The sequence below is a fragment of the Eptatretus burgeri genome, chromosome 2, assembly GCF_056783735.1.
Source record: "Eptatretus burgeri isolate ZD-2024b chromosome 2, Ebu_testis_v1, whole genome shotgun sequence".
In the NCBI taxonomy this organism is placed as follows: domain Eukaryota; kingdom Metazoa; phylum Chordata; class Myxini; order Myxiniformes; family Myxinidae; genus Eptatretus; species Eptatretus burgeri.
The window spans coordinates 65,197,765-65,214,309 of record NC_140962.1 but is presented as its reverse complement, the minus strand read 5'-3'; positions in this window follow the sequence as shown (position 1 = coordinate 65,214,309).

The following is a 16,545-nucleotide window of genomic DNA, read 5'->3' as shown; positions in this document are numbered from 1 at the left end:
CCAGGCAGTGTTTGTCTCCGGCCATTTGTCTCCGCTGGTCGGCGTTTTTTTTTTTTCCGGACGTTGCCGGGCGATGTTTGTCTCTGGGCAGTATTTATAGCACGACCGGTAGAAAATGAATTTCAGACATTTCTTTGTTTCCATCTTCACTGTTATTCTATGCAGAAGCATTTTGATGAGACAGTATGAAATGAGTTGTAATTAATACTTCACTGCACATCACTGCCTTCCCTTCCTCTCACCTCATGCTGCCTTCCCTTTCCCCACCCATTCTCACTCCCTTTCCCTCCTCGATTACTTTTCCCTCCTCGCTCCCCCTATTTCTCCCTCCTATTACTATTCCCGTCAGCGAAGCGACGGGTGGGATTTGCTCGTGGTAAAATAAAGAGCTGGAAAAAAAAAAAAATCACTCCTTCACTTATGGCTCATCTTTATTATAATGCAGCCCTCATTAATTATTTATTTGTTCTTTAGAAAAAAAATTCTTTCCTATTGCGTTGGATTGCAAAGATAATTTTTCCCTTTCCATATCTTCTCAAGGGGCTGGCAGGGTGTCCTCGGCTCTAGACGTACACGTACTCATTCATTTAGCTGTCGAGCTGGGTTGGAATCCTGACCCAGCGATAAACTCATCCCCGATGTTTCACAGGCAGGCAAATTCATCAATGTGTGTGCCGTTCCTCGAATGAATGGTAAGCCGGGTGTCCTGCCTGCTATCATTAGCTGGGGGATATTAAATATTCCACGGTGTCCTTTGCCAAGAGAGAAGAGCTATCACCGGCATCCTGGTCAAATTACAAATTCCTGTCCGAACCGCTGGGAAGGAAATGGCAAACCACCTTGAATCACCCTTGTCAAGCAGCCAAGGACCTTCCTTCAGGCAAAGCAAACAACCAATCATTCAATTTTCTCAAGCTCTCTGTTTTTTTACTCACAATTGTTATCTTTTCTAATTCTCTACTCTCTTGATGGTGTGCCTCCATTTATGTCTTTCACTTTCCTTCTTTCAAATTTAGCATTCTGTCAGTACCTAATGTATTTCTTCTACCCACTCACTCTGTACACTTCAAATTGAGCACTCATCAGTGTCAACCTTTACCTGTGGAGTTGCACATTACACTTAATTTTGCTGCAGTTTCTGTGATATGTTTCAAAGTTAAATCAATCCTGTCTGGTTGTGTGCTTATTCTGACACTTTGTAAAAACGAAAACAAAGAATTAATCTCCTTTTGGCTGCAGAGAAAGACAGCTTGATTGGAAAATGGACACATTATGCTTCATGCATAACGGGCACAGGATTGGTCCATGCTCGATGGATACAAAATGGCTTCTAGTTGCAAGTTATCTCTACTCTTAGTATATAGGAACTCCAGTCATCAACCCCCCTGCAAACCCAAAGGCTTCATTACCTTCCCGACTCCAAGCCTTCAAACCCCCTCCCCACCACCTCCTTCCACACAACTCCTCAACCTCCCCCCCCAACAACCATAACTCTCCAACTCCCCACCGAAAATCTTCAACCCCTACTCCCCAAAGTCTCATCCTCCTCCTCCCAAATCTGTCCCATCTTTGCCCCCCCCCCCAAAATCACTGCCAAATGTTAACTCTCTGTCGTCGACTCCAACCACTCATAAACGTGAAAGGGCATTATTACCTCGATCATTACACATTTAATATTGTGTCACCACAATCACTGAGTTTAAAGTTGTCTTACTTGGAACCTTGTTATCATTACTCATCAATAAATGGCTATTTCAGTATTGTGATGTATTTTGTGTCACTGACAATCCCTCCAAAAGCATTGCCAGTTTTGATAAAAATAACTATAGTAATGAATGCCAGTGTGCGTCAGTCAGTCAGCTTCAAGTTCATAACTCCAAAAACATTGAATCTAATGGCTTGAAACGCTGCATGCATACTAAGGGAACTCCAAGGTAGTGCATGTGTGAAAATTGCATGTATGGGTTAATTTAAACATCCCATTTGAAGATAAATAACGGCCTTATTCAATTATATCCTTTATCAAGGCTTCATGCTTAGTCACCTCACTCGGGTTTTAATTCGCCATTTTTTTTTTGGCTTGCGCAACAATGCCTTAACTTAGAACAGGCCGCAACGTTTTTTTTTTCTTCAACTAAATGGTTGATAGAAACGGCTCGCTTGGAAAGCGATTAGCAATCACCGAACTGTCACATTAAACACACATCTCCTGGAGACACCTGAGATGTGAAATATATCCTATTTTGGACAAATGAACACTTTTTAGTAGTCAGAACAACTGCTAAGGTCAATTCTGGAGCTTAAATTTTGTAATTTGGCTTTGTTTAAGATATTCTTGAGGTTATGGCATGTGCAGAAATCAAATAAAGCCATGAACGCTGTCATCTCCGGGCGTTTATAACTATTGCAATGTATCCAGCGATTGGTATGTATGCTGATGAGGGATTGGATAATATGAGTGAGGAAAGTGAAAAAAAAAACTTTATCGTTAAGAAATCGGTGTGGCCTGTCCCAAGTGAAGGCATGGTTGAGCAGGCCAAAAAATATGCCGAATACCCCAGCAAAGTAACCCAGGATGCACCTTAAGGCCCCATTGAGAGCAGTGACCAAGGATGTGGCTGGTAAAGGATATAATTTAAATCATCATCACACCATTTTAAAGACTTTTTCCCTGGGCAGGGGTCAGGTTTTTGTAGGCTCCAATCATGGTACCCTTTCTTGTTGGCAATGTTTTTATGGCCGGATGCCCTTCCTGACGCCAACCCTTTAGTCGCCTTCGATACGCAGGGATAATTACCAGTATACTGGTGCTCATTTTGCCGACCTCGGAAGGGCAACAGGCTGAGTCAACCCCTCTGATGTTAATTCAGTGGACAGCAGGGCTTGAACTCAGGACCCCGAGGATCCCAAGCCACCACCCTAACTACTAAGTCAACAGCAGGTGATAAGGATATAATTAAATAAGGCTGTTAATTATCTTCAAAAGAGGTGTTTTAATTAACCCAATTTCCCAAAAACCCAATTTTCACTCATGCACTTCCCTGGAGTTCCTTTTGCATGCAAAGTTTCAGGCTGATAGGTTTCTTGGTTTTGGAGTAATGGAGGAGACACGCACGCACGCACGCACGCACACACACACACACACACACACACACACACACACACACACACACACACACACACACACACACACACACACACACACACACACACACACACACACACTCCGACATTTATTCGTGCAGATAATGTGCCACTGAAAACATGCATGTGCATGTAATCCTTCACATGAGCTGAAAACATGCGTGTGCAAGTAGTCCTTCACATGTGCTGAAAACATGCATGTTCAATTCGTCCTTTACATGTGCTGAAAACATGCATGTTCAATTAGTCCTTCACATGTGCTGAAAACATGCATGTTCAAGTACTCCTTCACATGTGCTGAAAACATGCATGTTCAACTACTCCTTCACATGTGCTGAAAACATGCATGTTTAATTAGTCCTTTACATGTGCTGAAAACACGCATGTTCAATTAGTCCTTTACATGTGCTGAAAACACGCATGTTCAATTAGTCCTTCACATGTGCTGAAAACATGCATGTTCAATTAGTGCTTCACATGTGCTGAAAACACGTATGTTCAATTATTCCTTTACATGTGCTGAAAACATGCATATTCAAGTAGTCCTTCACATGTGCTGAAAACATGCATATTCAAGTAGTCCTTCACATGTGCTGGAAACATGCATTTTATCATTCACATATGCTGAAAACATGTATGTTATACTTGACAGATGGTGAAAACATGCATGTTATACTTCACATATGCTGAAAACATGCAAGTTATACTTCACATAATCTGAAAACATGTATGTTATACATCACATATTCTGAAAACATGTATGTTATACATCACATATTCTGAAAACATGTATGTTTACATCACATATGCTGAAAACATGCATGTTATACTTCACATATGCTGAAAACGTGCATGTTATACTTCACATATGCTGAAAACGTGCATGTTATACTTCACATATGCTGAAAACGTGCATGTTATACTTCACATATGCTGAAAACGTGCATGGTATACTTCACATATGCTGAAAACGTGCATGTTATACTTCACATATGCTGAAAACATGCATGTTATACTTCACATATGCTGAAAACGTGCATGTTATACTTCACATATGCTGAAAACGTGCATGTTATACTTCACATATGCTGAAAACGTGCATGTTATACTTCACATATGCTGAAAACGTGCATGTTATACTTCACATATGCTGAAAACGTGCATGTTATACTTCACATATGCTGAAAACGTACATGTTATACTTCACATATGCTGAAAACGTGCATGTTATACTTCACATATGCTGAAAACTTGCATGTTATACTTCACATATGCTGAAAACGTGCATGTTATACTTCACATATGCTGAAAACGTGCATGTTATACTTCACATATGCTGAAAACGTGCATGTTATACTTCACATATGCTGAAAACGTGCATGTTATACTTCACATATGCTGAAAACGTGCATGTTATACTTCACATATGCTGAAAACGTGCATGTTATACTTCACATATGCTGAAAACGTGCATGTTATACTTCACATATGCTGAAAACGTGCATGTTATACTTCACATATGCTGAAAACTTGCATGTTATACTTCACATATGCTGAAAACGTGCATGTTATACTTCACATATGCTGAAAACGTGCATGTTATACTTCACATATGCTGAAAACGTGCATGTTATACTTCACATATGCTGAAAACGTGCATGTTATACTTCACATATGCTGAAAACGTGCATGTTATACTTCACATATGCTGAAAACGTGCATGTTATACTTCACATATGCTGAAAACGTGCATGTTATACTTCACATATGCTGAAAACGTGCACGTTATACTTCACATATGCTGAAAACGTGCACGTTATACTTCACATATGCTGAAAACGTGCACGTTATACTTCACATATGCTGAAAACGTGCACGTTATACTTCACATATGCTGAAAACGTGCATGTTATACTTCACATATGCTGAAAACGTGCATGTTATACTTCACATATGCTGAAAACGTGCATGTTATACTTCACATATGCTGAAAACGTGCATGTTATACTTCACATATGCTGAAAACGTGCATGTTATACTTCACATATGCTGAAAACGTGCATGTTATACTTCACATATGCTGAAAACGTGCATGTTATACTTCACATATGCTGAAAACGTGCATGTTATACTTCACATATGCTGAAAACGTGCATGTTATACTTCACATATGCTGAAAACGTGCATGTTATACTTCACATATGCTGAAAACGTGCATGTTATACTTCACATATGCTGAAAACGTGTAAGTTATACATCACATATGCTGAAAACGTGTATGTTATACTTCACAGATGCTGAAAACATGCATGTTATACTTCACATCTGCTGAAAACATGTATGATATACTTCACATATTCTGAAAAAATGTATGTTATACATAACATATTCTGAAAACATGTATGTTATACTTCACATATTCTGAAAACATGCATGTAATACTTCAAGATGCTGAAAACATGCATGTAATACTTCACAGATGCTGAAAACATGCATGTTATACTTCACATATGCTGAAAACATGCATGTTATACTTCACATATTCTGAAAACATGTATGTTATACATCACATATGCTGAAAACATGCACGTTATTCTTTAAATATGCTGAAAACATGCATGTTATACTTCACATATGCTGAAAACATGCATGTTATACTTCACATATTCTGAAAACATGTATGTTATACATCACATATGTTGAAAACATGCATGTGCAAGTAGTCTTTCAATTGTGCTGAAAACGTGCATGTCCATGTGTCGAGATCAAGTTCCAAGGCTGATTGAGATTGAGCAATGTCCACTCTGATCATGGCCGAGAAGAGCTTTTAATTCACATGAAAAGAGTACATGACAGAAAGTGAGACAGAGAATACCTACAGTATCCCAGCTCAATCTAACTCCCCCTCGCAAGCAGTTTTGTTTGATATATATATCTATATATATATATATATATATATATATATATATATATATATATATATATATATATATATATATATATATACTTTGTTCTGCCCCCCCCCCCCCTTGTGGGGCATCTGTTTTCATGATTGACCCAAATTCATTCAGGTTTCTATTTCCTTTCTCAGATATTGTATTCCTTTGAGTTAACAACACCCCAGCACTGTTTCTCTCCTGGACTGGCAAGGCATTGATCTTTCACTAGCAATAAGATCTGTTGTTGGTCAATGTGACAGGCAGATCTTTATCACAATATATATTATCTTTTCAGTCTGCGAGCCAGATGTTCCATTCTAAAGATGAATCAATAGAGTGAAAACAACACTTTTTATACTCCAAAAGGTTACTTTCGATTGTTGAAAGTATTTTCGCCAACAATGGCTGTTTTTCAGTGTTAGGAGATGTTCAACAACTCCACACATGCACTCAGTCACATGTGCTGGGAACATGCATGTTCAAGTAGTCCTGCACATTTGCTGGGAACATGCTTGTGCATACAGTAATTCATCATTCTTATATATTACATTTAAATATCTCATTAGCCACGTCATAGATAATGACGTGTTGTTAACCAATGTCAATGACAACACTTACACGAATTCTAATAAGTAAATATACAAACGTGTTATGGACACACGAGTGACATATTTACTTGTTTAAAATTTTGTCAGGATGTTCTTGATATGTCGTTATGATCGACAAATGTTTCCATAATGATTTATGTGCTTTTGCATGTTTTTGACACGGTCTGGCACCCTGCACTACTCACCAAACTCTCTTCCTATGCTCTCCAAGACCATCTCCACTTATGGCTCGCAGACTTCCTCTGCTGTCACAGCCAACATGTGACCCTAAATGGAGCTCTCTCATCCCCTCTTCCTGTCCAGGCTGGAGTTCTTCAAGGCAGCGTTCTGGGCCCTGTTCTTTTTCTAGTTTTTTTTTTATCAATAATCTCTCCGACTCTCTGGAAAATCCTCTTTTTCTCTTTGCTGATGACTCCACCCTCTGCCGTACCATCTGCCATCCCTCAGACCGGCAAGCAGCAGCTTCTTCGCTCACTGCAGATCTGGATAATATCACAAACTGGTCCAACACGTGGAACATGTCTTTCAATCCTGACAAATCTCACACTCTCACTATGTCTCTCGGAAAGGAAAGTTTAGAACCCCCCCTCCAAACTACTTTCTCAACAATCCTCTGGAAGAAGTCTTCATTCAAGCTTCTGGGTCTCACTTTTGGGTCTCAAGCCATGAACCATCAAGCCATGAACTCAAGCCATGAACTTTTCTGGGAAAGGCACATTTGCAACCTGGCCTCCAAAGCCAGTCGTCGAGTGGGAATCCTCCGTCGTGCAAAGTCCTTCCTCGGCCCACCTGAGCTCCTGAACACAAACAAAGTTTTTGTCTGCAGACTGATGGAGTACTGCTCTTCCCTCTGGGCTGGTGCTCCTGCCTCTCAACTTTCTCAGCTTCACGCTGTGGAAACCAAGGCATTTCAGATCATTGGTATCTCCGGCGGTTAGGCTGAGTCTTTGGGCTCTCACTCTCTTCTTCTAGTTCATCAGCCTCAACACTCCCAGTTATTCCAACACCTTGATCCCCATTACTCCAATACTCTGCACAAGATGCCGCCTGGGTCCCTCATCAAGAGAGCAATTCAGGAATAAATGATTCAGATCCTCGGGTTTCCTGCACATCTCACAAAACCCCGAAGGGTAGCACCCAATTTTATACAGGTATTAATTTAGGCCACAGTGCCCGAGTCTTAGCCCACCAAGAACTACCTGGTCTCGACAGGAAAGCATGGGAAGTTTAACTTGAGGTACCACATCCGGATGCACCATGTGACAGAATCTTCCCTTCATGCTGGAGTCCCACTGAAATTGCCATTTTTTTTCTCAATTTGGCTTTTGGCCAGACAAATAATTTCTGATGGTCCCAGGGGGATATTGGTGACATTTTCCAGTTTAAGGGCATGCTTTGCTGCTGGATCACAGGCCTCATTTCCACCAATGCCAACATCAGCAGGGATCCAGCATCGGTCAACCACTAGCACTTTGCAATATTAACCAAATGCCAAACTTCAAGCACAAAGTTATTCCTACAACCATCCTGTAAGGATTCCAATGTCTTTAACGTGGAAAGTGAATCAGAGAGGATAACCACACTGAGGTAATTAAACTCAATTATCCATTCCAGAGCCAGGATTATGGCAAATAGTTCAGTCGAGAAGACTGAGAGATGATGCATTATCCGAAATGCCCAAACCACCCTGAAATCAGCGATGCATATTGCAGCAGCTGTCCTTCCAAGAGAGGTTCTTTGGAGCCATTTGTATATACGTGCAATGATTGACTCCAATTTGAATTGATAAGCTCAATAGCCTGATTGCATGTGACCAAAGGATTAACCGTGTCCGATTCCCCCCCCCCTCCCGAGATCCACATGGAGGCGAGGGGATTCAAGGGTTGAGTGGGCCCAAATAGAAATTTTATGATGGGGGTTGACCGGAAGGGAATCCAACCCCATTTCCATAGCAGTCATTTTGTATGCAAGGGCGAAAGGTGGGGAAGTGGAGTTCCCGTCAAGCTTTAGATATTCCCAGCAGTTTGCAAATAAGGCTTTATCAGGAAGGTTATCCCCAGATGAGGTGGTTGTAGCCCAATATTTCATTTTCAAAAAATCCCAACGGAGAGACAAGGGCATCTCGCCCGCTTCCACCAGAAGGGCAGAAACAAGAGTGCTGGTAAAAGCCCCTAAACAGACATGGATGGCTTTGGACTGGACAATCTCCAGTTTTTTCCGATTGCTCATGGACATATCCCCAAGGACCAGGCCACCATAATCCAGATGAGGACAAATAATAGCTTGATATAACAGAAGAAGACAATCACGATGTGCTCCCCACTCAGTACCAGAAAGACAACGTAATAAATTGATGCCTTTAGCACATTTACCAGTCAGCATCTTAACATGGGAAGTCCAAGTTAATCCCTTATCAAGATGACTCCGAAGAATGATACTTCAGAAGATGGTTTGAGGGAAGTACCATCAACTACCATCACTTCGTCCTCAATCCTTTTCTTGCGGGTAAATATGATGAATCATAGCTTAAATCCCCAGTCTATGGCCCATTGCTACACAAGATGGATATCATTCTGGAATTTTTTTATCCAAAAGGGCTAAACTCTTACAACGGATCCACATGGCAATGTCATCACCGAACAGAAATAACTTGCTTTCGAGCTTGGAATGGGAAGCTACATCATTAATCATAATATTAAAGAGAGTTGGGCTTAGGCTGCTACCTTGGGGGATGCCCTTATCTGTATGAAAAATGGAGGAAGGTCGGTTTCTATCTCAGACGAATAACTTTATTTTCCCAATTTTTCCCCCCCTTTCGGCATCTGCAGAGAATCTATACATTTTCAAAGCCCTCTCTGATCGATCGGTGCATCCAATGGCACAGCACAATTCAAAAGAATGATGAGCTATCGTGAACTCATTCAGAGCTATCAGTAGACGCAAAATGCTACTTCTTGTGGATGTTGCTACTAGACCAGTGTTTCTCAAGGTGAGGCATGGCAATATTTTGGTGGGGCATGAGGATTCAGAATTAATGAATCAATATATGATCACTTTCATAGCTTTGCCTTTTGAATACATATGCAGTATATATATAGGCCGTGGGCAGTTCCTATGAAAAGTCCCTAAAAACACTTTTCGTTCCGAGGAAGGGGTGAGAGGTGAACTTTGGGCTGCTTGTAGACACGTGTATGGTGGACATTAGGACAAAAGTTCTCCACGAGATCTTAGCCCAATAAGGCAGAGTGAGCTGTCGAAGTTGGTCGCCAGGGTGTGAAAAGTGGCATTTTGGCGTTTTTTTTTCCCATTTTGCCGATCGCATATCTCGGCGAATATAAATCTCCCAAGCCTCAACTCTACGGGGGTGTCAGACATAACAACATAGCTCACGAATCAGAAGTATCGACCATGTAAACACTTTATTGTCAAGATAATGAAAACTGCAACAAGGTGCATCATTCAGAAAAAAAAGCGATTTTTGAGGAATTCCTTCATTTTACGAGCCTGTATCTACCTCCAATACCGACCGAGATGTCTGAAATGACTGAAGACCACAGAACGTACTACTATCTTACACTTTAGGAAATATCGTGGTCCTTGGGGTGGCCAATGTGGAAAATATAAACAATGCAAATCGTTACTTTAGCCCGAGCGTGATCAAATCTTTTTATTATCACTAATTATCTTGATATTGACAAGGCTTCATCTTCCACATCGACTGAGCTAGAGATTTTAAACTGCGCGTACGGATACAACCACCTGCTTACTTAACATTAATGGATTATCGCCATCATACTCTGACAGTAATTAGGCACTTCGACATTAAAATACGGATAACATTCTCATCTTATACACTTTCTGTGCAAACAGAAATGGAAATGTGAACAGCGAAGCTGTTAACTAACCTACACCACATTCTGCTAAGGGAAGACTACACAGAATCATCTTCACAAAATTACTAATTAATTCTTAATTATCTTCCTTTGCTGATTAAGCCATGTATCACAATCTGTCAATCTCACTGAAACACGAATGGAAATTCACACATCGGTGGGAAACCAAATCAAAAATTATCAATATCTCGCAATGGCAAGTTGGAACCTTATTGGTCCTCGGGATTTGTTTACTGAGCCTTAAGTGAATGGATAATGAACCTTATTTGTCATAGAGACAATAGCTGCTACATCAAGGCAATGCATTACTGAAAATGCCAGGCCACGACTAGATTATTACTGGAAGGACTAGGAAGATGGATGTCGACGAAAAGCTGTGGTATGTGACATTAGTTATACTGAATCCATGCATTACTTCTTTTCATCCAACAGTCATCATCATCATCATTGGCGTCGTCGTCCTGTTCATTCCCCCTTCGAATAATTCTTCGGTCGGTGTTTTCCAACTATTCTCACAATTCCAACACTTGCATATATATCTGTGCAGGACAAGGTAGAGGAGTGACACAAACACTGTCCTGTTTTGCAGTTTGACATTTTACAGGTGCAGTTGACCACCTGCAAGATCATTTCTGGGGCAGGGTCCCGTGTCATCCACATAACTGACAATTCGTCCCCTGTCATTCGCCAGCCATGGCCAACTGGAGTAGGAGCATTGATCAAGGGGGATAGCGCCCGTCTATGTATGGCGGCTTGATAGTTAGCACGCAGAATATGTTGGTGTGGGGCGTCATTTGTAGGTGGCATAGACTGTTCTCCTGGTGACGAAGCCAAACAAAATACTCTGTATCTTGCGTCATTCACATCCGCTGCCGACTCTTGACCGTAAATAGCACAAACGAACCTCTCCAATTAAGTCACGGTTTCTGCTGCTATATCGAAATCGGACCCCAGCCTCGCGCAGCCTCGCACGAAAGTCTCGTTTTTGGGCATGGCTGAAAAGGTCTTCTTTTTTTCTTTACCATAAAAACGACTTGTCGAGTCGCATCTGGTCAGGATGTGAAATCCAATGAGAGCCTGAGACAATTCCTCCCCCAAGTTACTTCTGATGCGTCCGATGTCGATCACACGGCTGCGATTTTTCACGCCAGTTGAAAAAAACAAATTTGCCTGTATTTGCGCACTGAGTGCAACAGCGATCACTGCGACGTCAGTATCGGGACTGTGAATGACAATATCACGGTAGCTGGAACTGGCGTGCTTTGCATGGAGCATGAGGCGGGTGTCCGCTTCCTCGTGATCACACTGCAACTCATCCACTAACTGTACACATACCTCACCTGATGTCGCTTTCAGCACGTGACACTGGTCAGAATGTGTCACATAAATGCTGTAATCGCGCCATAGGTTAGGCAGGCTGGTTCACCGCCAAGTGGTGAAGAGAAAATCCATCAGTGCTTCTTTATTCTTACCACTGGCGAGAAACTTCTTCCACTGACTTGGGACCGTACAACAATATAGTTACACAAGTACCTTGGGTACTTCGTTGAGAATGCTCAGCATTTTTGATCGAGATGTCAGGGTATCGATCACACACAAAATCTATCCTAAAGCTGCCAAACCTCACCATTATTTTAATGAGGGCAGCTTGGATATTTTGAGCCAGGTTGAGAAATGTCTCCGGTATACGGACAAGTCCCTGAATCACAGCCATGCCATCGACTATAACAGCAGGGTCGTGAGGCATTGAAAGAGCAAGGACATTGTCTACCCTACGCTCCATCAAATCCATCAACGTGGATTTATTGGTTTTTGCAAGACTACCATCCGCACTGGCAAGGGGAAGCGAGACAGGACTTAGCGAATATGAAAGTCCCTCTCGCATGTCGAGTAGCATGTCTGACCAATGATCAGCAGTCGTGCAAACAAATTACGATCAGCTTTCAGGGTAATTTCTTTCTTAGATGTTACCCTCGAAGTACTTTTCACTTGTGCAGTGAAAGTTTTGAGCTTCTGAGGCTTGAGGATGGAGTAGAAATCGACAGTGTTCGTCAACAAGCGGGATTCCATAAAAGCGCAGAGTAAATGCTCACCGGTTTCATAGGCATTGAGGAAATCATGCTTCACAGTGGGGCTTGCAATGATCCCAGAACTAATGCTTACCAAGTCAGCTTTCGGATCGAAAGGATCCATCATTGAGGTGGTGGTAGACATGAGGTTCTGTATGTGTCTCTCATCCCTTATTGTACGAGCTGTATCCAAATCCTTCCGACGACGACGTGATTCAGAATGACAACCTGCTAGGGTCTGACATTGTCAGGTTATAGCCGCGCGCTCATTCTGTGAAAGGATCCAGCGGTGAACGGCTGCTCTATCAAGGCTGAAGTTGGTGATTCCTGTTGATGTTTTCGAATCGCGGTTGACAGTCTGATCGATAGCCTGGTCGCAAGATCTTCTTCTTCTTCTTCTTCTTCTTTCGGCTGCTCCCATTCGGGGTCGCCACAGCCGATCATCCGTATGATCCGCATAGTGATTTGGCACATGTTTTACGCCGGATGCCCTTCCTGACACAACCCTGGTAGTCTCTTACAGCACAGGGATATTGTACACCTATTTTAACCGGGGTATACACCGGCCCAGTACACTGGTACTCACTTCGCCGACCTCGGAAGGATGACAGGCTGAGTCAACCCCCTGGTGTATTAATTCAGTGGCCCAACGGGGCTTGAACTCAGGACCTTTTGGATCCCAAGCCGCTGCCCTAACCACTGCGCCAACACCAGCCTGGTCGCAAGCTATAGAGGCAAAAACCATGTTGGTCTTGTCGTTGGACTGTCCACTGACCACGTTCACGAAGTTCGGCATAGCACTGAGGACGGGTCTCCGGAAGGCCAATCATTTCAACCCAATAAGCCGTCAAATATCGGGCATAATGTACTCGATCGTACGAAAAAAAAAAACCATGGCAACATAGATCTGGTTGCAGCGAGATGGAGCTCCCAGTTGGATTCCCGAGGGGCTCGAATGAAAAGGAGCAATAGAGTCACCATCTCCAAGTATGACGTCCAGAAATCGAAGGTGAGATGAAACTTCCTTTGCTCTTCAACAAACTTGTCGTACACAGACAGAATGGCAAATCAAAATGATCAAATTTGATTCAGCTCATAACAAATAGCTAGGTAACGTACCTGCTGTGGAGTGTTTCAGCTTTAACTAGTTTATCACGCTTTGGCCCGTGGACTCGGTTAAGATAACGTGACTCTTTCTTGCAAATGATGCAAATACGTGGGAGGATGTGGCCTTGTGAAGAGATTGGCAATGCCGATCTTGATCGCAGACTCTTCTTTGGTCATGTTGCCAAAGGTTGCCATGGCAACCAGGATGAAGTTACAGCACACCAGGCTTTTGAACACAAGCATCTCCTGCAGATACTTCAGTTGCTCCCTCAAAAACATGCAAGCATCGTTTCTTACTCGCAAGCCGTCTCTTTTTATCGGTGAACCGTCTGTAGCACGTCGGATGGTAACCAGCACTCGGTGGAATATCGGTGAAGTCAATGCCAACATGGTTGTGATAACGTGACCGGGCGATGTCACCCCATTCCCCGGGTAAATCTCGCCATTTTCCCAAGCACTCGCGATATTTACCCCATCTTACCTCAGTAAATGGACATACATTCTGTTCTTGTACTGATGACGGATGCAAAACACACCATGAAGGAGACTTCTCCTGGGATTTTGCTCGGGACGTCACTAAGTTAAGGCCGACGTGGAAGCGCTACCATTGTGGTGTACTGATAGAAGATGCTTAGCAGGCAGACACGATGCGGGGGAACAGTCGAGCTGGGCTGTGTTGCACAAGCGCGAGCGTACTCTGCCCGTGGCTCTCCTTTATTACGTATTCAGCACACTCACGAGCCGGGCGACTCCAGCATTACTACGACGCCTCAGGCGGCGCGCACACCTTATATTCCTTGCAGATACGATGACCACAACGACCCCTCCTCCCATCATCATGCCCCGCCCTGCATGCCCGCAGGCTACACCACACTCCTCCCTCCTAAAACTATGAGTATTAAATGATCACCATCATAATAAGCATAAACAGCACGAAGGACTACGGTATAATAGTAGACAAGGCACAAAAAATGAAAACAGCGAAGTATAACAGCACATCACATCATATAATGCGTGAAAGCGAGCTAATGGAGCTGCCACGGCCAGGTTCTGAAGACGGAGGTGCACACAGCATCTCCCAAACTCTGGCCGCGTTACCGATATGAAGCAGCAAGGCGAAAAGCACAGCAGCCCTACACAGCGGAAACGCCCCCAGGCGGCTCATGCTGACATGGCCCTCGGCGAGGCCGCGGTGATCTCCTGAGCAAACCTCCCCCGGCACCATCAAATGCCTCCGGCCCACTTCCCCCAGGCAGACCTGACGCAGATAAACATTCCGAGGCCAGAAGCCCGCTGTCTGGAAGCCGTGGAGCCAGCGCCAGCCTCGATTGACCTTGGATGGGGGCGCTGAACAGCGCCGCTGGCTGGACGCACTCAATGCTCCAAAACAACCCACGCACCACAATCAGTTGAGACGCCAACGCCCGTCTAAACGGCCTTGAGCGAACACAGAGAGCTGCGCCCGCAACCAGAGGTGGGGGTAACGCCGACCAGCGCACCAGTCTTGGCTCCGAGTCGATCTCCGAGACCCACACGGCAGTTAGACGGTAGCAAGTCCATTTAAACCACACTTCAACCATAGGCTCGTTATAAATCACTACGAACATCATTTGAACCATTGCAAACTCATTTTTCCATACAGCGCGTTCTTTTGATAAAATCCCAGCACATGACAAAGCAACTACCCGCGGCCCGGGACAATGGAAGGCCAACCCAACCTTTTTATTCGCCACCACCGCTCCCAAAGCCACCACATCACATTGATCATAATACAAATCCCATTGATTGATCTCCGCCAAACCCACTCTCACACGGGAACTGCTGGCATTTATTTCAACAACGTTAAACTGCATCACTAGAGCAAGGAAAAACACATATGCAATGAACAGCAACCCACAACCCACATCACGAGTCCGTCTCTTGGTTGTCGACTCGATGTTGTGACTCGCGACCTCCTTTAACGCCACGGGCTCACCGCCACCTGTTGAAGCTGCGTGAACAACACCGGCGCGCATTGCCTCACGAACGCTGCCGAAGCGCGGGAACTCATCGCGAGAGCTGATACGGCTCTCGCCGCTCCCGAACCGTACATCACCGCCGCAGGCAGCAACGAACGGCCGCTCCCGTTGCATCGACGCGGCTCCCGCCGCCAGAACCTCGCCCTCGGTACTCGACGAAGGCATCGAAGAGAGCACTGGCACACCTGGAGGTACGAACCGGAGATCCAGCCCGAGGTGCGCCAGCCAGTCCCGACCCAAAAGGGCGGGCCCCTCCCCTCACACCACGAACACCGAGAGCCGGGCGCGTCGACCTCGGTAGCGCACTGAGATGTCGGCCCTCGCAAGCGGTGCAATCGCTTCACCAGTGTACGTGTACAGCGACAAGGCCGTCTTGACCAGGCGAACACCGCGAAGACCACGAGCCGCCCGCTCACCCATGACCGACACCGCAGCCCCGGTGTCCACACAAAACACGGTCGGCTCACCATTCACTTCGACCTCCACCGTGAACGGTGTCGTCATCTCCAAACCAACGGAAAACAGACTCAACCGTGGTTGCATCTCCTGCTCCGGCCCGCCGGCATCGCCATGCCCCGGTTGCAGGCCGATCTCCAGGTCACTGGGGTCCTCCCGCACCTCGTCATCCAAGACCCCAACGGAGGCCCCCGCCATCCGACACACACGCTTCAAATGTCCCACCTTGTGACAATGCAAACACACGGTGTTCTTATACGGGCACATTCGTCGCAGGTGCGGACCCCCACACCCCCAGCACCCCTGGAAAG